Source organism: Macaca mulatta, chromosome 7 (genome assembly GCF_049350105.2).
Source record: "Macaca mulatta isolate MMU2019108-1 chromosome 7, T2T-MMU8v2.0, whole genome shotgun sequence".
Lineage (NCBI taxonomy): Eukaryota > Metazoa > Chordata > Mammalia > Primates > Cercopithecidae > Macaca > Macaca mulatta.
This window is the reverse complement of record NC_133412.1, coordinates 109,464,632-109,490,745: the sequence shown is the minus strand read 5'-3', so window position 1 is coordinate 109,490,745 and position 26,114 is coordinate 109,464,632. Positions and strand designations below refer to the sequence as shown.

The following is a 26,114-nucleotide window of genomic DNA, read 5'->3' as shown; positions in this document are numbered from 1 at the left end:
TAAAACCATGGTTAAAAAAAAATTTTAAAGAACAGAAGCATATGGAGTGAAAGGTAAGACTCCCTCTCATGCCTATATCTTTCCCTACCTCATTTCCCATTTCCTAAGGCAACCACTGCTATACTTTTTGTATATCCTTCTAGAGATACATCATATTCTGTGCATATGCAAACATATACATGTATATGTTTTTACACAAGTGACCGTGTACTAATATACTGTTATACTTCTTGCTTTTTTCATTTTCAATGTATTAGAGATCAGCTCATACTGCTATTATAGAGCTGCTTCATTTTTAAAACTGCTTCTTAGTATTCCATTCTACAGATGTGCTATAATCTATTTAACCACTTCCCTCCCGACAGATATTTAGAACATTGCAGATGTTTTGCTGTTACAACCAACTGTATTGAATATCCATATATGTTTTGCTTTGAATTCATGTGTGAGTATATATGAAGTTAATTCCTAGAAATGGAATTTATGAGTTAAAAGGAATGTGCTTTTTAACTTTTCACAGATATTATAAAATTGCTCTCCAAAGAAGTTGTGCTACTTTATACTCGCCTACAATGTACTATCAAATTTTCTGATCTTTGTCAATTTGATCAGTCAAAAGTCAGCTTTCACTGTTTTAATTTGTATTTCTGCTGTTATGAATAAAATGATCATTACTTAATGTATTTTAAATACAATAAAATTTCAGTTCATAAAACTATAAATAGAAATGTATAACAAATATATGTATTTAAATTAAAAGAAATAATATCTAAATCTTATTAAAATAATAAAAATAAAATAAGCATTACTTGATGTAGTTTTCCTCTTTTCTGTAAATCGACTGCACTTCTTTTGTTTTTATTTTTATTTTTTAAATTTAAATTTAATTTGAACTTTTTTAGAGACAGGGTTTCACTCTGTCATCCAGACTGGAGTGTAGTGGTGTAGTCATGACTCACTGAAGCTTGAACCTTCTGGGTTCAAGCAATCTTCCAGCCTCAGCCTCCCAGGCAGCCAGGACTACAGACTTGAGCCACCATGCCCAGCTAACTTATTATTTTTATTGTTTTCAGATATGGGGTCTTGCTATGTGGCCCAAGCTTGTCTTGAACTCCTGGCCTCAAGTGATCCTCCTGCCTTGGCCTGCCAAAGTGTTGGGAATACAGACATAGGCCACTGTGCCTAGCCATTTTCTCTTTTTAAAATGTCACTTTGTTGTTCTTTTTCCTATTGATTTGTTGGCTTCTTTATATATTAGAGAAATTAGTCCCTTAGGTGTTATATATCTTACAAATATCTTTTTTCTTAATTTGTCATTATTCTTATGATATTGTCTATGGTTTTTAAATGCTTTATTTTTACTTTTAAATGTTTTCGTCAGAAAATTTCAAACATACACAAAATAGAAAGAATAGCTTAATAAATTCTTATGGTCCAAATACCTACCCAGCATTATCAAAATATATAAAAAACTTAATTCATTTAATACCCATCCCCCACTCCCACCACACTGCTTCTCTTCTGCTGTCCTGTTGAATTATTTTAAAATAAATATATCATCTTGTATCATTTTTATCTATGATCATTATAGTCCTGTAGCAATTTTAATTTTGTGTAGTCAAATTTATTAAACTTTCATTTTATGGTTTCTGGTATTTAGATCACCCTGAGAATATACATAGTCATGACAAACTTTTGAGGTGAGTAATGTCTTAAAATTGAGCCACAAAGAAGCTAGAGTAACTTGCCTAAGGTGGCACAGCATATAAAGGGTAGGAGTTAGGACCATACCCTAGAGTCTAATGTAGGGCTCCCTCTCTTGACCATCACACCATACCTCTGCCCAGGGAGGCTATAACGGCCAAGCTAAGCAAGACAGACCTCAGGTTGGCACTCGCATTCATTCATGGCTGCTGAATGGTGAAATCATGCAGAAGTCTGGCACAGTGGCTGCTTCCATAAACCTTTTAAGTCAGCGCACTTTGGAGGGGCAAAGGGTCTGTCATAGATCCCCTTTAGAATCTCAAGAAAGCTCCTGGATTCTGTCCATAGGAAGTATGCATATTTACACATATAGACACAAACACACACATGCACACACACACAGTAACACACCAGGCTGCAGGGACTTGCTTATCTTCATTCTGTTATCTCTGTATTAAGACAAAGAAACAGGCCTGGATTGGACACTTACTAGAGGTTTTTTGCCATTCAGTTCCCTAGAGAACAGTGCAGTTTGATTATATTTGTATTTGTAGGCAGGTGAGGATGACCTATTTAATCAATACATCTAAGGGCTAAGAGATAAGCTATATTATTCAGGTTCTGTAACAAAGCTTATGCTAATTTAACTTGACATGTAGCATGTCAGGTTAATATGATTTAGATTACACGTATCATTTTTAGAAATTGATGTTTTTGTTGCTGGTTTCTCCTGACATTTTTGAACTATAATATGGAATGCAATACTTCTCCAACAAAGAAGGTAATTCTTACTAGTGAATGTAATTAATGGTTATCTGATCATATTACAGCATAGAAATGATGTTTTTGCCACACAATAGGTTTCCTAATTGGTGATCCAAGGATGACCACATTGATTTTCTGCCCATAGAGATTTCCCACTGTGCATGGGATTATCTCTTAATATTGTGATAGCAGCAAATAATGGTTATAGCCAGTAAGAAAATTAATTTACAATGCTTCAACAATCATTATAAAAGACCTAATAATGCTAATTTAGGTGTAGGATGAGTCATCCAATTAGTTAATTAAATAGAACCGTGCTGCCTGTCTCCTATAATGGAGCACACTGTGTTGTAGGTGTTTGATAGAGATGAGCAATGCCAAGGGAAGGTAAAAGAGTACACACTGGCCCCCACAAATGCATGCAATGTTTAGATTTATGAAAGCACAAGCAAAGGTAATCACTTTGCCGAAAATCAGAAACAGCCATTTTTTAAATAGTTATTTTGCTCTTATCTTATGAAGAAAAAATTTTGCCGGTCTATTTGTTAGCTTTATAACTTCCAAGAATGTTTTTAAATCTTGATTTGATTTCTCAAGTCCAAAATGCTCCCATAAATTTATTACCCTTTGGTTTTTCTAAAAGAAAATAATAAAATCACTGCCATTGGGTTGAACACTACCAATATCTCCATCTATTTAACTTCTTTTAGTTGCAGTAACTTGCATCTAATTTATAAAACTCGTATGCCCATGTGGGCCATAAAAAAAATGGGGGCTGCAAATTTTAATTAGCTTGTCTAGCTGGTGGTCCCACATAGCTTGGGATTCAGAGGTTCTAGTTATTTCTCCCCTTTCAGCTTTTGTTATTTCACACTAATAGGTTTTTGTATTTTTAGTCTGTCTTCATGTGAGAAGTACCCTGCCCCTTCAGTGAGTTTAGCTGCTTTTTCCTAGGCAATACCAGATGTCCTGATCCTCTTTGCGGGGAAGAGGCGGAAAGCATTGGTTTAACCAGAAATCACATATTTCTCATTTGAATACAATGTAATTGCTCAGAAAGAACAACTGTGTCTACCAAGAGAGTGAAATACTCCTTTTCTAACTGCCAGCTTGGAATAATTAATTTTAAATGTTTTGTGCTATAATGCAGGAAATGTTTTTTGGTTTTTTTTTTTAATCAAAAAGAGATATTGAACATGATTACAATAAAAGTTATCTAATGATTGAATGGAAGTTCAACATTTTCTTGAAGAGTTTACAAACCACAATAGATTTTCTTCCTGTCAATTCAAATATTCACAGGTCATACAGGCTGGCCTTCTGCCACAGCGTACCTATAATTCCTTATTTTAAAATACTAATTAACTTTTAAGCAAAAGTCTTTTAGCTCTGGATACAGTACTGCCTATATGAAGGAAATAACATGACTGAGGTGAAGAATGGTGTTTCTTGGAATAGGTATTGTTTGCCAAGCTCTATCCAAGAGCCCTACAGAAAGTAGAAAAAGACGTTATAGAAGAGTAAGCAGACATTTTTACAAGGTCACTTCATTCAGACTGGAAAGTGGCCAGCACAATGTCATTATTTACAACAGGATCTGGGAACACTTGAGGAAATTACAGACCATTTAGTTTTGATTCCATTGTAGGGGGCAACGTCTTAGGAAGTATTTTAGGAGATTAAATGGGGAACACTGAGAAAAGCACAGCTTGATTAAGGATAGCCAATGCAGTCTCTGGAATGAAAAAGTCATGCTTCGATAATTTTTTGACTTCTTTAAGGAAGTAAATGCCAAGAAAATCAAATGAATGCCTCAAAATTCTCTATTCTAAATTTCCAGGAGGTGTTGGTTAAAGTTTTGCTTGACAAATTAGCACACACAAAGAAGTAGTTCAAGAAATGCAGGGGACAAAGATTAATTGTGCATTAAATTGTCTTTAAAATGAGATGGAATCACAGGACCAAAAGAATTTTACTGAGACAAAGACATTATAATAGTCTGAGTATTTATGATCAGCATCAGCATTATGTTTTTGTGCCTTTATGATGTAATTAGAATTTTTCCAGTGGAAAAAATGGAAATCTTTGATTTTCAAGAATACACGGTCTAATAAAGATAACACTGATTCAGGTTTATCTAAGTAGACAGAGAACTAGGCAAACATAACAAAAATTTAGTAAGACTACCTCTTAGATGGCTAATAGTGAGGAAAACATGTTGGTTTTTAAAATTCAGGACAAGCATTTACAGAACTTCTCTTTGGGCAAGGGAGGCAAAGCTGCTATGTTTGCCGGATGGGCAAACCTTCTAACCATCAAAGGAACAGCACAGCAGGGCCTTTTCTGGGCATGAGAGGGCTTTGTCTGGAAGGTTATCCAGGTTCCCAGTCTAGGTGGCTGGTAGGAGGGTGACTGTCCTTGAAGGATAAGCTTCAACTACACATGAATCAGAAGTTAGCTGAAAATGAAAAGGGAGTAGACCAAAAATGAGCAAACAAAATTGGGGTACTGGATTATAAGGCATCTAAGTCCTTTCCAATTCTAAAATACTGTGATCTCCCAGGGGATCTTCAAATAATCTTTTCAGATTAGACAGGAAAGATTTCCTGCTGAATAAAGTGAACTAGGGATGTACATAAACATCCTCTAGAAGGCAAGTTTGCTGATATAATAATAGGGGAGAAGAGTTCACTATATAGCTGACATTTATTGAGTACTTACTCTGTCCCAGGTGATTTGCTAAGTATTTAACATACATTATCACTTATTTTAATCCTCTTTAAAATCCTAACAATAGGTAGGTACTATAATTATCCCCATTTTGCAGTTGAGGAAACTAAATTAGAGAGCGGATGTAAGTTGCTCTTCATTCAGACTGGAAAGCCCCATGTGAGTGGGGGTTTCACATGTGGCTGGGCACGGTGGTTCACACCTGAAATCCTAACACTTTGGCAGCCAAAGCAGGGGGGTCACTTGAACCCAGGGGTTTGAGACCAGCCTGGGCAATACAGTGAGACCTTGTTGCTATAAAAAATTAGCCAAGTGTGGTGTCATGCACCTATAGTTCCAGCTTACTTGGGAGGCTGAGGTGGGAGGATTGCTTGAGCCTAGAAAGTAGAGGTTGCAGTGAGCACCACTGCACTCCAGCCTGGGTGACAAGAGAGACTGGTCTAAAAAAAAGAAAGAAAGAAAAAGAAAATATTCACATGGCCAGTTAAGTGTAAGTTACTGCAGCCAGTTATTTCAAGCCAGTATATGAAAGTGTTTCAATTTGCCTGATCATAAGACTTGTCTGAGGCACTTGACAAAAAAACAAAAACAAAAACAAAACAGACATTCTAGGTCCTTCCCCTGGAGTTTCTTTCTAGAGTAAGGCCTGAGATTTAACATTTTTACAAGCAATCAAAGTGGGTCTTATGATCAACCCTATTTAAGAAACAGTGCCGTAATACCAGAAAAGCCTCCCAGAAAATCAGAGTTGGGTATTCCAAAGCCTAGCAGATGCCGGCAGCTAAAGGCTATATGATAGAAGTCATGGAGTATCCACCCTCTAAGAGGGCCAGGAGCCTACAGCCCCCACAGCAGCATCACTCCATGAGGCTGCAGTCCTCCTAGGCCTGCAAGGTGCACATACCCTTCTGGCATGATTCCATACAAGGAAACTCTCTTTGGCTTAAAACAGATCCTCTTGATAAACCACAGTTCAGAGAAACAGATTGCAACATTCTCTTTCAAATTCTTACACAATGTCAAGACAATAGGAAAAACAGAACCATGTGGAATTATCTAGGAAGGAATCACTTCTGATCAAAAGGAAAAAAAAAGAATATGAAACAGAAAAGAGAAGATTTTAAAATATCTAATTTTTGGTTGACTAGAATTGGTAATTACTTGGAACACCTGTTATTTCTCATCTCTGGTATCTTTGTTAACCGAATACTTAAACAGATGCATAGGTCTTTTTTTGGAATGAACAATGAATACATTATAATATGCAATCTATTTTCTTGGTACAAGAACTCTAAAAAGATAACACATTTAATTAAATGCACCATAACTTCAAAGAGCTGCTAAGGTATCAACACACTCTTGAAGGGATCCATGGGGAAACTACCAATTATACATTCAAATAAACATATCCATAGCAGACTCGGGCTTTTTAGTGTTCACACTTTAATCAATTCTACAAACATTTATTGAGTCCCCTACTATGTGTCAGGCACTAGGATTCTATGGGGAATACAAAAATGAATACAAAAGCCTCTATCTTAAAGAAACTTACAATCTAATACATGAAATAACACAAACACACAAATGACTCTAGTGCAAGCTCTATATGTGATGAAAGAATATAAGCATTCAGTGAGTTCAGATTGCTTCCAACTCTGAAAATTTCTCAGGAAGGAAATGACATTTGCGAAAAGAATGAAAGGATGGGCAGGATTTGAGAGCATAGTACGTTCTCAATTTGAACCATTATGTTCTTAATTGTAAAATAAGGATAATAATAATGCTCACCAGTGACTCTGCAGTAATGTTTACAGGGTCAATCTAACGTCATGAATAATTCATCAGCAGGAATAGTTACTGCTCAAGAAACATGTACACTTGCTACTACCTATTGTTAACTCCTCTTTAAATGTTTCCGGTGTCACCTTTCAGAGGACTTCAGCATGATAAAGCACAAGCCTCATGGTGGAGAGGTTACCTTTTGTGAACCTCACAAAAGTATACCATAAGTATGAATGTGCTGTGCACCTGTGTATGAATCCCTGGTTATTTGTATATTGACTATGCTATGTGTTAAGGTGAACCAGGTGGGTAAGCTCTGTTCTGAGTACCCAGTAAAGAACCTATCATCCTCTTGGCTTGTTTAACAATATGCCTCTCACATCTGTCCTGACTTTTCTGCTACCACTGCCCTAGTTTGGTTCAGGCCCTTATCACTTCACCTCTAGAGTACTGCACATTTCCTTCAACTGATCTCTTGGTGTCTAGGCCTTCCCTCTGCTGTTCTTTCACACAAGGCGCCGTCAGGTTGATTTTCTTAAGCGGTGGTCTGTTCACATCACATTGCTCAAAAGTCCTTCAGTGGGTCTCTCCTGCTCTCTAGAGAGAATCCAGATTCCAGGGCCTGCAATTCTGAACTCTACAATCTGGACCCAACACACTTCTCTAGCCTTAAATCCCACGACATTCCCATATCTGTACCTTTGCTTTTGTACCTCTTGCTGACCAAAACACCCAGTCTGCATCTCCATATGTCACAATAGTAACCATCCATCAGTGCCTGCTCTGCTCAACTCTAGCCTTCCATCGGCTTTCTGTACAGACTGTTTGATATTGTACATATTTGAATACAGGGCTATATTTATCAAGGTAAGTAACATCAGATGCTTACAATACAATACACAATACAACACAACAATATTGCTTCCTGCACAGAACTTTGCCTACTTCAGGCACTCAATAACTTGTTTAATTATACACAACATTTAATAATACTTAACATTTATTAATAATAATACTTAATATTTATTAACCATGTTTCAGGTACCATTTAAATTCTTTCCATGCATTTTATCTTCTCAAGAACCCTCTGAAGTAGGTACTGTTATTATCTCCATTGAAGGAAGAAGAAATAGGTACAAAGAGCAACCTGCCCAAAGTTACATAACTGGTAAGTTGGACACAAGTAGTTTTACTCCTGATGTTCGTAATGAACATGCAGTGGGGACTCTAATATTTTCTAAGGTATTTTGCAATCTATAAAACCTCACATTTACATGATTTTCATTTTATCTTCACAACAAATTAATGCGGTTGGTATTATTATCCTCACTTTCCAGAAGTCAAAACTGAGGTTTAGCGACAGGCTCAAAGGTATCTGTTGAGTCATAGAGTCAGGCTTTGAGCACTAAAGGTCATTCCTCCTCATTGCTGTTCTGTGTCACAGCAACATGTCTCCTCAATAAAAAACCAAGGTAAGCACATGCCAATAACTGGGAATGTGGTCCAGATCCTTTTCAAGACCAGTGTGTGGCACTGGTGCACTCCTGGTGCCAAATGGTCATCTGGCAATGTGACACAAGTAACAAAACATGAGGACATACCCAATGAGCTCTGAGCTTGCCTTTCTAATCTCCCCTGCCACGATAGGGGTTTAAAAGGGAAGCATTTATTCCTAAACTTCTAGGAAATGCCTCTGTCTTAGTTTGGGTTCCTGCCTAAGAAGTATTTGGGTGCAGGTAGTTTACTTGGGAGATGAACCTGGGAGGCAGGAGTGAAAGAGTAAAGAGAGCAGGGCAGGGAAGGAGAAGCTATCAATAAAAGGTTATCAATGCATTTGCTGGGCAAAGATGGCTGGACCTTTGAGAAATTACACCTGGACCTTTGAGAAATAAGCCTTCCAGAATGGCCCACCCAGTGGCAGAAAGCTAGAGCATTTGTCCACTAACCTCATGATTCACTGGTTGGGAGTGTCATGACGGCATTAACTCCCCAACTTCCAGGCTTCCCTTGCAAGTGGGTCCAGCAAGCTCCTGCATCTTTGGAGAAGACTCTGAGGCAGAAGGCTGAAAAACACACAGTGCATGCTTGAAGTGAGACACTATCAGACTAAGACTAAACTTGCATCAACTGTCCACCACAGTCATGGCTGAAATCAGCTGAGAGGATACAACATGAGGTACCAGAGGCTTCTCTTATACCAAATGAATTTAACCTGAAAAATTTTCAAATCCCCATAAGCCACCTAGGGATTTAATTATTTGGAGGGTAACTCTTTGGCAATATCCTAAATAATTCTCCTGGAGTGCTAATACTGTCTCTTTCTCATTTAAAAAGCGTAAGCAATATATCCTATACCAAGATAGCTCAGTCCTAAAGTTACCAGTATGGATATGTCAAGTTTATTAGATTTTATGATAAATGCCCAAGGACACTATTAAAAGATGATGGTTAAAATACATATATATATAAAAAATACATATTTATAAACAGATACATAAATACCTATATACACAAATAAATATATATACATATAAAAACATATTTATATATATAAATATGTAATGTAGGAAGCAAAAATAAGTTAATCAAGATACTGAAAAGATTTCAATTAACACTAATATTTTTCATAACTGTAGACTGAATTGTGTTATAGTAGTATAGTAAGTAATAAAGAGGACAAGTTTTAAAGTGAAACAGACCAATTAACTGAGAGTATGATTTTTAAGCCAGTTTATCAGTCAGCTATTGCTGCAATAATGTTGTGTAACAACTCCAAAATTTCAATGGCTTGTGACAATAAGCATATATTATTCATTCACCAAGTCTTTGGGCAGATTGTAGTTCTGGGCTCAGCTTGGATTGGGTTGGTTTGGCTTGGCTTCAGTCTCTGAATTAAGTTTAGGTCTACTCTACATTTTTCATTATTCTCCTCAAAATAGTAGCAATACAGGTAGATTCTTTAAATGGTGAACAGCAGAAGCACAGGATGAAAGAAGCTAATTCACACAAACATTTAACCTATGGTTCACATCATGTCTTCCCACATATACTTAGTCAGAGTAAGTTACATGACCAATCTCAACATCACTGCAGTGAAGAAATAGCCTCTGCTTTCTCTTGTGGGAAATAGTGAAAAATCACACAGCAAACGGAGGCAGTGAAGAACTGAGGATGAGAATCTTATCTACTTGATCTACAAAGGAGGGATAGTTACATTTATTTTAGCACGTGTTGTGAGGATGGAACTAGATAAGTCACGTAACATGGATATTACACTTGTGGCACATAGTAACTGATCACCAAATATTAATTCCCGCTATCTTATCCCCTTCTCTAACCATTAGAAGGAAGCCAAAAGGAACCAATGCTTAATTAGCTCTGTCTACAGGATACCACATTATTTCTTTAATTAATCAGAAAAATGGTCAATCATGTTGTGCACAGTGTAGGAAAAAACAACACTCTCACTACATATTTTTCATTCTTGAATAATTTTATGTTACTTCCTATCACATTTTCCTCTACATAATCGCAAAACAACCATCAAAATCAAGAAAATAACATTAATATACTGCTACCATCTAATATGCAGACCCCATTCAAGTTTTTCCATCTGTCCCAAGGATCCAGTTCAGAATAATTAAATGCATTTAGTTGTCATATTACTGTAGTTTTGTTTAATTGGAACAGCTTCTCAGTCTTTCGTTGACTTTCTAACTCCATTCATTTTCTATACTTCATAACAAATTACCATAAATTTAGCAGCTTAAATGTATTATCTTAAAATTTATTTAAGATAAAATTTAACACACATTCATTATCTAAAATTTCTGTGGATCAGGCTTGACAGGGTTTTATGTCTTACCAGGCTGAAGTCCCTGTGTCAGCCAGTGCTGTGGTCTCATCAGAGCCTTGACTTAAAAAAGATCTGCTTCCATGCTCCCTCAGCTTGTTAGCAGATATTTCTTTGCTGCTTCAAGACTGAAGTTTTAGTTTCCTTCTAGACACCACCCTCAGCTCTTACAACCTGTCCACATTTCCTCGTCATGTGGGCTTCGCCAACATAGCCACTTACTTCAGGAGCTTATTTCTTCAAGGACAGTAAGGAGTTGTCTCTCTAGCACCTCTGTTAGTAAGCTAGAGTTATACACACACACACACACACACACACACACACACACACAGACATATATATGTGTATATATATCACTTTTTGTATGATTTTGCATACATAAAAATCATAATGTAATTATGGGAGTGACATTTATCACCCATGCCATATATTACTGGTTAAAAGCAAGTCACAGATCCTCATCAAACCGAAGGATAGGAGATTATACAAAGGCATGAACACCAAAGGGCAGGGATCACTGTGGGGGTCAGGGAGGCAAGGGGGAGGAAAGACTGATCATCTTAGGTTTTATCCACTATAGTGGCCTTGACACTTTTGAATATTACCTTCTAGAATCTTCATTAATTCAGGTTTTTGTAAAATGTTTCTCCATTTGGATTTGTCCAAAGTTTTCTCATGATTCCTCACGCCCAGGTAAAGATTCTTTTTCCAGAATACCACAAAAAGATGTTTAGTTCTTCACACTGTATGGTGGCTTGTAATTTCAGTTTGCCCTATTATGGAGTTCATATCTATTATTTAAATGAAGTATTATCTACCAGGGTTTACTCTTTTTCTTTATGTAATTAATAAACGTTTGGTAGAAATATGCTTTAAAACTGTTAAAATCCCATTCCTCATCACACTTCCAATCAATCAATAAGGTTATGTATTTAATCAGTGTGTGTTCATGGTTCACTATTTAATAGTTTATAATCAATTAATCAATTTTTTAAAATTTTGGTGGTCAACTTATCCCCGATTTATCCAGTGGAAGTCCCTTCAGTTTGGCTTGTGTGTTCTTTAACATACCTCTATCATTCTTTGAGCAATTTCTATTTTTAGGCACATTAATCCAAGGAGCCTTTGCTCTTTGTGTGGATTTAAATTACAGTCTGAGGTCACTTACTTTCAGCATGAAGAACTTCTTTTAGTATTTCTTACAGGGTGGTTTGCTAGCAACAAATTATCTGTGTTTTTGTTTATTTTGGAAAGTCTCTTTTATCTTGAACTTTGAAAGATACATTTGCTGAATATAAAATTCTTGGTTGACAGGGGTTTTTTTGAGCGCTTTGACTATGTTCTCTTATTGTCTTTTGGCCTCCATTGTTTTTGCTGACAAATCAGCTGATAATCTTATTATTGGCTCCCTTATAATTGATTCATTTGTTTTATCTTGCTGCTTTCAAGATTTTCTCTCATGTTTAACTTTCAGCATTTTTTACTGTAATGGGTCTGTTTGTGAATCTCTTTGCATTTATCTTACTTGGAGATTGTTGATCTTCCTGGTTGCACAGGTTACTATTTTTCAATACATTGAGAGAGCTTTCAGCTATTATTCTTTGGAATATTTTTTCTTCTCTTTCTTTCTCCTCTTCTGATATTCTCATTACTTGTACATTGGCATACCTAATAGTGTTCCACATTTCTTTGAAAATCTATTCATTTTTCTTTTTTATCTGTTCTTCAGCCTGCATAATTTCTGTTAATCTATATACAAGTTCACAAACTATATCCTCTACCAACTCAAATTCAAATCTACTTCTGAGCACTTCTTCAAATTTTCATTATTATATTTTTCAACTCCAGAATTTGTTTGGTTATTTTTTATAATTTCTTTATTGATATTTTCAATTTGATGTGCCATTGTTATCACACCTCCTTTCACTTCTTTAATCATGCTTTTCCCTAGCTCTGTGAACATTTTTACAATAGCTACTTTGAAATATTTTTTGTCAGAATTTGATATTAGTTTTGAGCCTAGGAGGTCTCCTCTTGGCTATCTTATTCATCCTTTTCTCCTACAAACTAGCCACCCTACAGTCTTGTTTTATCTTCATTAGTTTAACAAATCTCCTCATTACCTTTTACTACATTCTCTCCTGTTCTTCAGATCATGTGTAGGTTAAATTTTTTCACACTCTCTTGCAAATAAAGTCAGTTCCTTTGGGAAGAGTTTAGGAACAATCTGGTTTACGGGTCTAACTCTCAGGCAAAATCTCTGAAACAGGACTTTGGAACTGCAGACAGGGAGAATAGTGCTTCTCTCTGTTTTACACTCCTGCTGTAGGAGCTGAGTGCTTGGTGGTGGGGGTCAGCCTGAGGTCCTCTCAGGTTGTCTGGCATGGAACCACCACTTCAGGAGCCAGAAACAGGGCTATCAGGGTCCCAGTAGTCTCAGCATGCCACACACAAAGTAGAGTCTGTATCTGTGAGATAAAAAGTTTAATTTTAAACTGCACTCCTAGAACTTGGCCTCAGCAACAGCTGCTAGGGAAAGGATGAGAAATACCAAAATCCTGCTCCTTTCAGGATGTAAGCACTCTACCTGAGACCCAGTGGAGAGAGAGAGCCCTGTGTTCTTGGCTGGAGTAGAGTTTCAGGGGTACATGTGCAGGTGTGTTACATTGATAAACTTGGGTCATGAGGGTTTGCTGCACAGATTATTTCATCATCCAGGTACTAAGCCTAGTACCCATTATTTTTCCTGATCCTCTCCCTCCTACCACCCTCCACCTTCCAAAAGGCCCCAGTGTGTGTTGTTCCACCTGATGTGTCCATGTGTTCTCATCATTTAGCCCCCACACATAAGTAAGAACATGTAATATTTGGTTCTCTGTTCCTGTGTTAGTTTGCTGAGGATAATGACCTCCAGCTCCAATCATGTCCCTACAAAGGACATGATCTTGTTCTTTTTTATGGCTACAAAGTATTTCATGGTGTATACGTACCATATTTTCTTTATCAGGTCTATCATTGATGGGCATTTAGATTGATTCCATATCTTTGCAATTATGAATAGTGCTGCAGTTCACTCAAAACCATACAATTACATGGAAACTGAATAACCTGCTCCTGTGTAACTTTTGTGTAAATAATGAAATCAAGAAGTTATTAGAAACTAGTGAAAACAAAGATACAGAGTACCACAATCTCTGGGACACAGCTAAGGCACTGCTAGGAGGGAAACTTATAGCACTAAATGCCCACATAGAAAACTTAGAAAGATCTCAAGTTAACAAATTAACATCACAACTAACAGAACTAGAGAACCAAGGGCAAACAAATCCCAAAGCTAGCAGAAGACAAGAAATAACTATAGAGTTTATAGAATATTTGTTTCTTCACTTGCCACTTGCCCTTACGACCATTTCCAGATATTTTGAATGGTTGATTTTTTGTTTGCCTTTAAAATTTTTTTTTTTTTCTTTTTTTGAGACGGAGTCTTGCTCTGTGTCCCAGGCTGGAGTGCAGTGGCATGATCTCGGATCACTGCAAGCTCCGCCTCCCGGGTTCATGCCATTCTCCTGCCTCAGCCTCCTGCGTAGCTGGGACTATAGGCGCCCACCACTGCACCCGGCTAATTTTTTGTATTTTTAGTAGAGACGGGGTTTCACCGTGGTCTCAATCGCCTGACCTTGTGATCTGCTCGCCTCGGCCTCCCAGAGTGCTGGGATTACAGGCGTGAGCCACCGTGCCCGGCCTGTCTTTAAAATTTTAACCAGTTTCACTGGAAAGTGGGTCAGCAAAGCTCCTCATGCTATCATGCCAGTTGATTTCCCTAACTCAATGCTTAACTTCTTAACTGGCTACATTCTTTTTGAATAGGCATGGCCCATAGCCCATATACATTTCAGAGTGTCTAAATATGAGAGTTATTTTGCATTATCCACAATTGCAGCTTTTTCAGACCTTTGCATTGTCTCTTCTCTCTGTATAGAACTCCCTTTCCCTAGATAGTCACAGGGCTTACTCTCTCTCTTCCTTCACATGATTGCTCAAGAATCATCTTTTTAGCAAGGCTTTCCCTTAACACCCGATTTAACATTGAACTCTATTTCCAAACCGGCACTCTTATCCTCTTTTGCTTTTCTTCCCCCCATTCATCACTATCTATGATACTGTATATTTATTTGGTTTTTGTCTTTCTCACTCCAGCAGAATACAAACTGTGTTTGGTCAGAGGCTTCTTTCCCCTAATCTCTTTTGCTCACTGCTGAATCCTTAGCACCTTCAAGGGTCCAGCACATAGTGGGCACTAAAAATATATTCAATAAGATAACATTCTTGGCATCTTATATGTATTAACTCATCTAATGCTGACCTATGATCACTAATAGTAACAACAATCAATGAAAATAATTATTAATAATGTTTCCTGCTCTTCAGACATGGAAACTGAGGTACAGAGAAGTTAAATACAATCAGACCATGGTAGAGGCAGGATGTGAACCCAGGCCACTTGACCATTAAACTTTCATTCTCATTCTCCTCACTCCCAGAAACTGGTTTCTTTTTCAGAGCACTAACTCAACTATTTCCAGTTTACATGTTATGACATTGGTTGATATTAGTTAGTTATTAAGATTTCAGAGTACTCATATTTTAATAATGCAATCTTAAGAATCGAATCCCTTTAAATATCACGTGAGTCTATATTTTTAAAGTTGTATTTCAGAAAGGAGGTAAGGAGAATTGTTTTTTGAAGAAAAGGAATTTGATTGATGCTTCTTAAATAAGCAGTGGCCTATTTTCCCTGCTTATTGGTATCCAGCAATTAAATTAAATGAGGTATAATAGCTGTAAAATATATAATTAGTGCTCACTCTTAGTTTCTAGGAATTAGGTTAATGTAGCTTGGTGTTGCATCAACCAGTCTCAATGGAAATTATTAAAAAAAAAACCAATAGGCCGGGCGCGGTGGCTCAAGCCTGTAATCCCAGCACTTTGGGAGGCCGAGACGGGCGGATCACAAGGTCAGGAGATCGAGACCATCCTGGCTAACACGGCGAAACCCCGTCTCTACTAAAAACACAAAAAATTAGCCGGGCGAGGTGGCGGCGCCTGTGGTCCCAGCTACTCAGGAGGCTGAGGCAGGAGAATCGCTTGAACCCGGGAGGCGGAGCTTGCAGTGAGCTGAGATCTGGCCACTGCACTCCAGCCTGGGCGACAGAGCGAGACTCCGTCTCAAAAAAAAAAAAAAAAAAAAAAAAAAAAAAAAAAAAAAAACCAATAATGTACTGAAAAGCATCTCTTGGAATTTAAATTGGAATAGAAACTCTGTAATGCATTAAAATCAACATTCTCACATCTGCAATAAATAGAGAAATATAACTTGCTGGTATTACTGTTCTACCTGACATAAATTAAAATGATAAGATTATAACATGAAAGGGATAATAAATATTATCAATGGATATATGTAGATGATGGAATTATGAGTAATTTAAAATTTTCTGTATTTTTTATGTATTTAAAACAAATGTATCATCTCTGGAATCAGAAAAAATAGTGGTTAAGTGTTAGAAAAGACTAAGGAGGGGGGCGGAGCAAGATGGCCGAATAGGAACAGCTCCAGTCTCCAACTCCCAGCGCGAGCGACACAGAAGACCGGTGATTTCTGCATTTTCAACTGAGGTACTGGGTTCATCTCACTGGAGAGTGCCGGACGATCGGTGCTGGTCAGCTGCTGCAGCCCGACCAGCGAGAGCTGAAGCAGGGCGAGGCATCGCCTCACCTGGGAAGCGCAAGGGGGAAGGGAATCCCTTTTCCTAGCCAGGGGAACTGAGACACACAACACCTGGAAAATCGGGTAACTCCCACCCCAATACTGCGCTTTAAGCAAACAGGCACACCAGGAGATCATATCCCACACCTGGCCGGGAGGGTCCCACACCCACGGAGCCTCCCTCATTGCTAGCACAGCAGTCTGTGATCTACCGGCAAGGCAGCAGCGAGGCTGGGGGAGGGGCGCCCGCCATTGCTGAGGCTTAAGTAGGTAAACAAAACTGCTGGGAAGCTCGAACTGGGTGGAGCTCACAGCAGCTCAAGGAAACCTGCCTGTCTCTGTAGACTCCACCTCTGGGGACAGGGCACAGTAAACAATAACAAACACAGCAGAAGCCTCTGCAGACGCAAACGACTCTGTCTGACAGCTTTGAAGAGAGCAGTGGATCTCCCAACACGGAGGTTGAGATCTGAGAAGGGACAGACTCCCTGCTCAAGTGGGTCCCTGACCCCTGAGTAGCCTAACTGGGAGACATCCCCCACTAGGGGCAGTCTGACACCCCACACCTCACAGGGAGGAGTACACCCCTGAGAGGAAGCTTCCAAAGCAAGAATCAGACAGGTACACTCGCTGTTCAGAAATATTCTATCTTCTGCAGCCTCTGCTGCTGATACCCAGGCAAACAGGGTCTGGAGTGGACCTCAAGCAATCTCCAACAGACCTACAGCTGAGGGTCCTGACTGTTAGAAGGAAAACTATCAAACAGGAAGGACACCTACACCAAAACCCCATCAGTACATCACCATCATCAAAGACCAGAGGCAGATAAAACCACAAAGATGGGGAAAAAGCAGGGCAGAAAAGCTGGAAATTCAAAAAATAAGAGCGCATCTCCCCCGGCAAAGGAGCGCAGCTCATCGCCAGCAACGGATCAAAGCTGGACGGAGAATGACTTTGATGAGATGAGAGAAGAAGGCTTCAGTCCATCAAACTTCTCCGAGCTAAAGGAGGAATTACGTACCCAGCACAAAGAAACTAAAAATCTTGAAAAAAAAGTGGAAGAATTGATGGCTAGAGTAATTAATCCAGAGAAGGTCATAAACGAAATGAAAGAGATGAAAACCATGACACGAGAAATACGTGACAAATGCACAAGCTTCAGTAACCGACTCGATCAACTGGAAGAAAGAGTATCTGCGATTGAGGATCAAATGAATGAAATGAAGCGAGAAGAGAAACCAAAAGAAAAAAGAAGAAAAAGAAATGAACAAAGCCTGCAAGAAGTATGGGATTATGTAAAAAGACCAAATCTACGTCTGATTGGGGTGCCTGAAAGTGAGGGGGAAAATGGAACCAAGTTGGAAAACACTCTTCAGGATATCATCCAGGAGAACTTCCCCAACCTAGTAGGGCAGGCCAACATTCAAATCCAGGAAATACAGAGAACGCCACAAAGATACTCCTCGAGAAGAGCAACTCCAAGACACATAATTGCCAGATTTACCAAAGTTGAAATGAAGGAAAAAATCTTAAGGGCAGCCAGAGAGAAAGGTCGGGTTACCCACAAAGGGAAGCCCATCAGACTAACAGCAGATCTCTCGGCAGAAACTCTACAAGCCAGAAGAGAGTGGGGGCCAATATTCAACATTCTTAAAGAAAAGAATTTTAAACCCAGAATTTCATATCCAGCCAAACTAAGTTTCATAAGTGAAGGAGAAATAAAATCCTTTACAGATAAGCAAATGCTTAGAGATTTTGTCACCACCAGGCCTGCCTTACAAGAGACCCTGAAGGAAGCACTAAACATGGAAAGGAACAACCGGTACCAGCCATTGCAAAAACATGCCAAAATGTAAAGACCATTGAGGCTAGGAAGAAACTGCATCAACTAACGAGCAAAATAACCAGTTAATATCATAATGGCAGGATCAAGTTCACACATAACAATCTTAACCTTAAATGTAAATGGACTAAATGCTCCAATTAAAAGACACAGACTGGCAAACTGGATAAAGAGTCAAGACCCATCAGTCTGCTGTATTCAGGAGACCCATCTCACATGCAGAGACATACATAGGCTCAAAATAAAGGGATGGAGGAAGATTTACCAAGCAAATGGAGAACAAAAAAAAGCGGGGGTTGCAATACTAGTCTCTGATAAAACAGACTTTAAACCATCAAAGATCAAAAGAGACAAAGAAGGCCATTACATAATGGTAAAGGGATCAATTCAACAGGAAGAGCTAACTATCCTAAATATATATGCACCCAATACAGGAGCACCCAGATTCATCAAGCAAGTCCTTAGAGACTTACAAAGAGACTTAGACTCCCATACAATAATAATGGGAGACTTCAACACTCCACTGTCAACATTAGACAGATCAACGAGACAGAAAGTTAACAAGGATATCCAGGAATTGAACTCATCTCTGCAGCAAGCAGACCTAATAGACATCTATAGAACTCTCCACCCCAAATCAACAGAATATACATTCTTCTCAGCACCACATCATACTTACTCCAAAATCGACCACGTAATTGGAAGTAAAGCACTCCTCAGCAAATGTACAAGAACAGAAATTATAACAAACTGTCTCTCAGACCACAGTGCAATCAAACTAGAACTCAGGACTAAGAAACTCAATCAAAACCGCTCAACTACATGGAAACTGAACAACCTGCTCCTGAATGACTACTGGGTACATAACGAAATGAAGGCAGAAATAAAGATGTTCTTTGAAACCAATGAGAACAAAGATACAACATACCAGAATCTCTGGGACACATTTAAAGCAGTGTGTAGAGGGAAATTTATAGCACTAAATGCCCACAAGAGAAAGCAGGAAAGATCTAAAATTGACACTCTAACATCGCAATTAAAAGAACTAGAGAAGCAAGAGCAAACACATTCGAAAGCTAGCAGAAGGCAAGAAATAACTAAGATCAGAGCAGAACTGAAGGAGATAGAGACACAAAAAACTCTCCAAAAAATCAATGAATCCAGGAGTTGGTTTTTTGAAAAGATCAACAAAATTGACAGAACACTAGCAAGACTAATAAAGAAGAAAAGAGAGAAGAATCAAATCGACGCAATTAAAAATGATAAAGGGGATATCACCACCGACCCCACAGAAATGCAAAGTATCATCAGAGAATACTATAAACACCTCTATGCAAATAAACTGGAAAATCTAGAAGAAATTGATAATTTCCTGGACACTTACACTCTTCCAAGACTAAACCAGGAAGAAGTTGAATCCCTGAATAGACCAATAGCAGGCTCTGAAATTGAGGCAATAATTAATAGCCTACCAACCAAAAAAAGTCCAGGACCAGATGGATTCACAGCTGAATTCTACCAGAGGTATAAGGAGGAGTTGGTACCATTCCTTCTGAAACTATTCCAATCAATAGAAAAAGAGGGAATCCTCCCTAACTCATTTTATGAGGCCAACATCATCCTGATACCAAAGCCTGGCAGAGACACAACAAAAAAAGAGAATTTTAGACCAATATCCCTGATGAACATCGATGCAAAAATCCTCAATAAAATACTGGCAAACCGGATTCAGCAACACATCAAAAAGCTTATCCACCATGATCAAGTGGGCTTCATCCCTGGGATGCAAGGCTGGTTCAACATTCGCAAATCAATAAACATAATCCAGCATATAAACAGAACCAAAGACAAGAACCACATGATTATCTCAATAGATGCAGAAAAGGCTTTTGACAAAATTCAACAGCCCTTCATGCTAAAAACTCTCAATAAATTCGGTATTGATGGAACGTACCTCAAAATAATAAGAGCTATTTATGACAAACCCACAGCCAATATCATACTGAATGGGCAAAAACTGGAAAAATTCCCTTTGAAAACTGGCACAAGACAGGGATGCCCTCTCTCACCACTCCTATTCAACATAGTGTTGGAAGTTCTGGCTAGGGCAATTAGGCAAGAGAAAGAAATCAAGTGTATTCAGTTAGGAAAAGAAGAAGTCAAATTGTCCCTCTTTGCAGATGACATGATTGTATATTTAGAAAACCCCATTGTCTCAGCCCAAAATCTCCTTAAGCTGATAAGCAACTTCAGCAAAGTCTCAGGATACAAAATTAATGTGCAAAAATCACAAGCATTCTTATACACCAGTAACAGACAAACAGAGAGCCAAATCATGAATGAACTTCCATTCACAATTGCTTCAAAGAGAATAAAATACCTAGGAATCCAACTTACAAGGGATGTAAAGGACCTCTTCAAGGAGAACTACAAACCACTGCTCAGTGAAATAAAAGAGGACACAAACAAATGGAAGAACATACCATGCTCATGGATAGGAAGAATCAATATAGTGAAAATGGCCATACTGCCCAAGGTAATTTATAGATTCAATGCCATCCCCATCAAGCTACCAATGAGTTTCTTCACAGAATTGGAAAAAACTGCTTTAAAGTTCATATGGAACCAAAAAAGAGCCCGCATCTCCAAGACAATCCTAAGTCAAAAGGACAAAGCTGGAGGCATCACGCTACCTGACTTCAAACTATACTACAAGGCTACAGTAACCAAAACAGCATGGTACTGGTACCAAAACAGAGATATAGACCAATGGAACAGAACAGAGTCCTCAGAAATAATACCACACATCTACAGCCATCTGATCTTTCACAAACCTGACAAAAACAAGAAATGGGGAAAGGATTCCCTATTTAATAAATGGTGCTGGGAAAATTGGCTAGCCATAAGTAGAAAGCTGAAACTGGATCCTTTCCTTACTCCTTATATGAAAATTAATTAAAGATGGATTAGAGACTTAAATGTTAGACCTAATACCATAAAAATCCTAGAGGAAAACCTAGGTAGTACCATTCAGGACATAGGCATGGGCAAAGACTTCATGTCTAAAACACCAAAAGCAACGGCAACAAAAGCCAAAATTGACAAATGGGATCTCATTAAACTAAAGAGCTTCTGCACAGCAAAAGAAACTACCATCAGAGTGAACAGGCAACCTACAGAATGGGAGAAAATTTTTGCAATCTACTCCTCTGACAAAGGGCTAATTTCCAGAACCTACAAAGAACTCAAACAAATTTACAAGAAAAAAACAAACAACCCCATCAAAAAGGGGGCAAAGGATATGAACAGACATTTCTCAAAAGAAGACATTCATACAGCCAACAGACACATGAAAAAATGCTCATCATCACTGGCCATCAGAGAAATGCAAATCAAAACCACAATGAGATACCATCTCACACCAGTTAGAATGGTGATCATTAAGAAGTCAGGAAACAACAGGTGCTGGAGAGGATGTGGAGAAATAGGAACACTTTTACACTGTTGGTGGGATTGTAAACTAGTTCAACCATTATGGAAAACAGTATGGCGATTCCTCAAGGATCTAGAACTAGATGTACCATATGACCCAGCCATCCCATTACTGGGTATATACCCAAAGGATTATAAATTATGCTGCTACAAAGACACATGCACACATATGTTTATTGCAGCACTATTCACAATAGCAAAGACTTGGAATCAACCCAAATGTCCATTAGTGACAGATTGGATTAAGAAAATGTGGCACATATACACCATGGAATACTATGCAGCCATCAAAAAGGATGAGTTTGTGTCCTTTGTAGGGACATGGATGCAGCTGGAAACCATCATTCTTAGCAAACTATCACAAGAACAGAAAACCAAACACCGCATGTTCTCACTCATAGGTGGGAACTGAACAATGAGATCACTTGGACTCAGGAAGGGGAACATCACACACCGGGGCCTATCATGGGGAGGGGGGCGGGGGGAGGGATTGCATTGGGAGTTATACGTGATGTAAATGACGAGTTGATGGGTGCAGCACACCAACATGGCACAAGTATACATATGTAACAAACCTGCACGTTATGCACATGTACCCTACAACTTAAAGTATAATAATAATAAATTAATTAAAATAAATAAATAAATACTGAAAAAAAAAAAGAAAAGACTAAGGAGCCTTGTGTTCATGAGAAGAAGCTTTAATTGCTAAACATGTAAATAAACCTATTTACTGCCATGTTATGGATGTTTCTGCATATGTAAATATTTTAACAACTTGTAGATTCATTTTATATAGGTACAATTAAGTGGATCTAGTACTTCTGAAACTTACTATATAAAGAATTTAATATGATATATTAAGTATGATACTTTCTCTTTAATTTTTTGACACATAAAAATTATACGTATTTCTGAAGCACATGTGATATTTTGATATATGCATGCAATCTGTAATGATCAAATCAGGGTATTAGGATATCCATCACCTCAAATATTTTCTTATATAAAGACTCCTTATTATAAAGTTTGAGTCTTCAGTACTAGAAAAGGCAGCAGAGGTTTAGAGCTTGGGCTCTAGGGCCACACATCTCAGGTTTTAAACCCTAGCTTCATCATTCTTGAGCTGTGGGACAGTGGATAAGCTAATCACAATCTCTGCGACTTGGTATCATCCTTCATAAAAAGAAGGCAATAATTACTCCTGTTTTACAGGATTGTTGTGGGCATTAAAGGAATTGACAAGTTAAACTTAGGGCAATACCCTGAGATGCATTTGCTAGCATGGATAAACTGTAAGCCTCTTGAAGTTAAGGGGAGTTATTTTATTTACTTCTGCCCCTTACACATGGAAAAACATCAATAAATGATTATACAACTAATGATGGAATTCATTCATTTGAGAACTAAAATAAACATGAGAATTACACAGTCATTAAAACAAAAATGATAATATTTTGTGGACTCTCACATGTGAGCTCTGTCAGGATTTCTCTTTGGTTCCCAGTTAAGAGCTCTAGGAAGAGAAAGTTCTATTTTTTCACTATAAAAGCTAGAGATTTTTCTCAGGCTAGATAAATAAGAAAGAGAATGTTTTAAAGCTACGACTTTGTATGAAAGTAATAGAACCTCAATTATAATTAGTTTATGTAACAGATAAAAAGGAGACGTGCTTGGCTTATGCAGCTACAACACAAGGAGAGGCACTGAAGCTGGCCTTTGGGATAACTAGAATCAGGTTATCTCAAACTAGAATTTGTGTCCATCTACAAATAGCAGAGCCCAGCTGTTTCTTGCATGCTTTCTCTCTTGGTCTTGCTCCTCACCCTTTGCCTCTTGCTCTATTTCTCTCCTGCATGTTAGCTTTGTTGTTTCCCACTGCAGGAAGTTTCCGTGTACGATGGGCGACATGGTTGCCAGCAGCCCTAAGCTCACATCCCCAGATCCTCTCAAAAAGAGAGGAGAGAAATCTTACCCAACATATCCCATCATAAAACATGTCAGGGAAGGCTTTTTTTGGCCCTGCTTTGGTATTTTGCCCATCTCTGAATCAACCATCATGTCTAAGAAGGAGGATTACATAAGATATGAACTTTTCTCCCTGCTCTGGGTTTTGTTATTGTTATTTGCTTCTTCATTTGGACTGGCTAGATTATTTTAGTGAATTCCTTCCCTTCTATGCCCCAGTGTTCAAACTCTGACGTTGCTCTTCAGGGAGGAAACCTCAGGGTATGCCCACAGTCACTCTTTCCATGACCACACTCAGATGTTAAACTCCACTAATGTCTAGAGGTGGGGAAGAAGTGGTTCCCCCCAAGACAAGTGGCAGATAGCCCAGACAGGCTGTTGCAGAAATGCCAAGTGTCAAGCAATCTTCTCAATTTCTGCCTACTATATGAAATAACTTAGATTTGGGAAGTTAGAGCCTATGTTAAATTATGACATTACTAAGGCAGGACACAGAGGCCTAATTGAAAATATTCCAAAGTAGAAATGTCTCAGCTCTCTGTGTGGGTTAGATGCAGGATTTATATGATCCGTTAACCTCTCCAAGTTTTTAAGATTAATGATTATGGTTATAGTACCCTACTCAGAAAGAAGGTAAAGCCCAGCAATATTTCCAACATCACTTACTATCCCTGATTTTGTATTAAAGCAAAAATGTTTCATATTTTATTATTAATGCAAAACAGAAATGAATGTCTTTAGTCTCTCTAATTCCAGAGTCTTCTTGGATTAGCCTGGGAAAGAATGAAGATTTTAGATTAATTTTTGTGTGAAGCATAGGAAGAACTGATGTACCAAAGGAATCCTAAGTCACAGCTAAGGCCAATTGAAACTGGATGGCTTAAACTGGAAACAGTTAAAGCCTGATGGCCTTTTCACTCTTTAAATGAACTCACCATTTAATATGGCGTAGTATTAGTTTTAAAATATACATCTAATACTTAAATGTACATCAGGACTCTTTACATGTATAACATTTAAATATATACCAGAACTGTTTCCACATAAGTATCTAAATAATGGCCCGGTAACCGTGGATATTTACACTGTGCTGCCTGGCACTGCATTGTTTTTTTTTGTTTGTTTGTTTGTTTGTTTTTTTGGAGATGGAGTTTTGCTCTGTTGCCCAGGCTCGAATGCAGTGGCGCGATCTCAGCTCACTGCAACCTCTGCCTCCGGGTTCAAGCAATTCCCTTGCCTCATCCTCAAGAGTAGCTGGGATTACAGGCGTCCACCACCATGCCAGGCTAATTTTTTGTATTTTTAGTAGAGACAGGGTTTTACCCTGTTGTCCTGGCTGGTCTCAAGTGATCCACCTGCCTTGGCCTCCCAAAGTGCTGGGATTACAGGCATGAGCCACTGCGCCCAGCCCAGGCACTGCATATTTTAAGTGCAGTGTATAGATCCTATTTATACCAAAAACCTTATGTTTTTTATCAGATAAAAACTGATTGATTTCCTAGTTAGACTGAAAGATCTTGTTTTACTCACAATTTAGTATTTTATGTGAAACTCTTGACTTTTAATTCAAAGTCTATTAACAAAATATGAGACCTAGATGAAAAGAATTAAAAATTTCATGCTAAAGGTATTTTCCTTCTTTATGAAAATTGTCTTAGAATCTGTAGCTTCAATTAAAATTGGAGAGGTCATTTGATCCAGCATTTCCACTAGCAGTGACAAGCAAATAATAATCATAGACTTGGGAAAAAAAAATCTAGCTACATGCATATTCATCACAGTATCATTTATAGTAGCAAAAAATTGAAAGGTAAATGTGCACTAATAGGAAGTTCTAAAATATGATAGAAATAAAGTATGGCATATCCATGCACTAGAATATTGTGAAAGCACTGAAATTGATGTTGAGGAAGACTATGTACTAAAAAGATATTATAAATATGTCATGAGGTTTGTTTTAAAAGATTATAAAATAGTAAAATTCCATTGCTTAAATGGGATTTTATATGTATATAAATGGAGAAAAAGTAACCATGATACACACAAAAATACGAATAAAGTGATTTGAGCTTAGGTAGTAGAAATATGGATTTTCTTTTTCGTATTTTAAATGTTTCCTAAATTTTCTATAAAAAACAAATCATACATTCATGTAAGAAAAATAAGAAATAAAAATTATTCACAGTTGAGACTTTTGGTGTTAAAAATAC

General features: G+C 38.0%; 1 long non-coding RNA gene across 1 annotated transcript in view; it reads right to left on the bottom strand.

The window, feature by feature from the left end:
* The window catches only part of LOC106999401 (uncharacterized), a 151,286-nt gene that overhangs the window by 102,593 nt on the left and 22,579 nt on the right, over nt 1-26,114 (bottom strand). Inside the window, exon 4 of the long non-coding RNA XR_003731560.2 lies at nt 8,928-9,044. This is a non-coding gene — a long non-coding RNA (uncharacterized LOC106999401). The remainder of the gene's footprint in view (nt 1-8,927; nt 9,045-26,114) is intronic.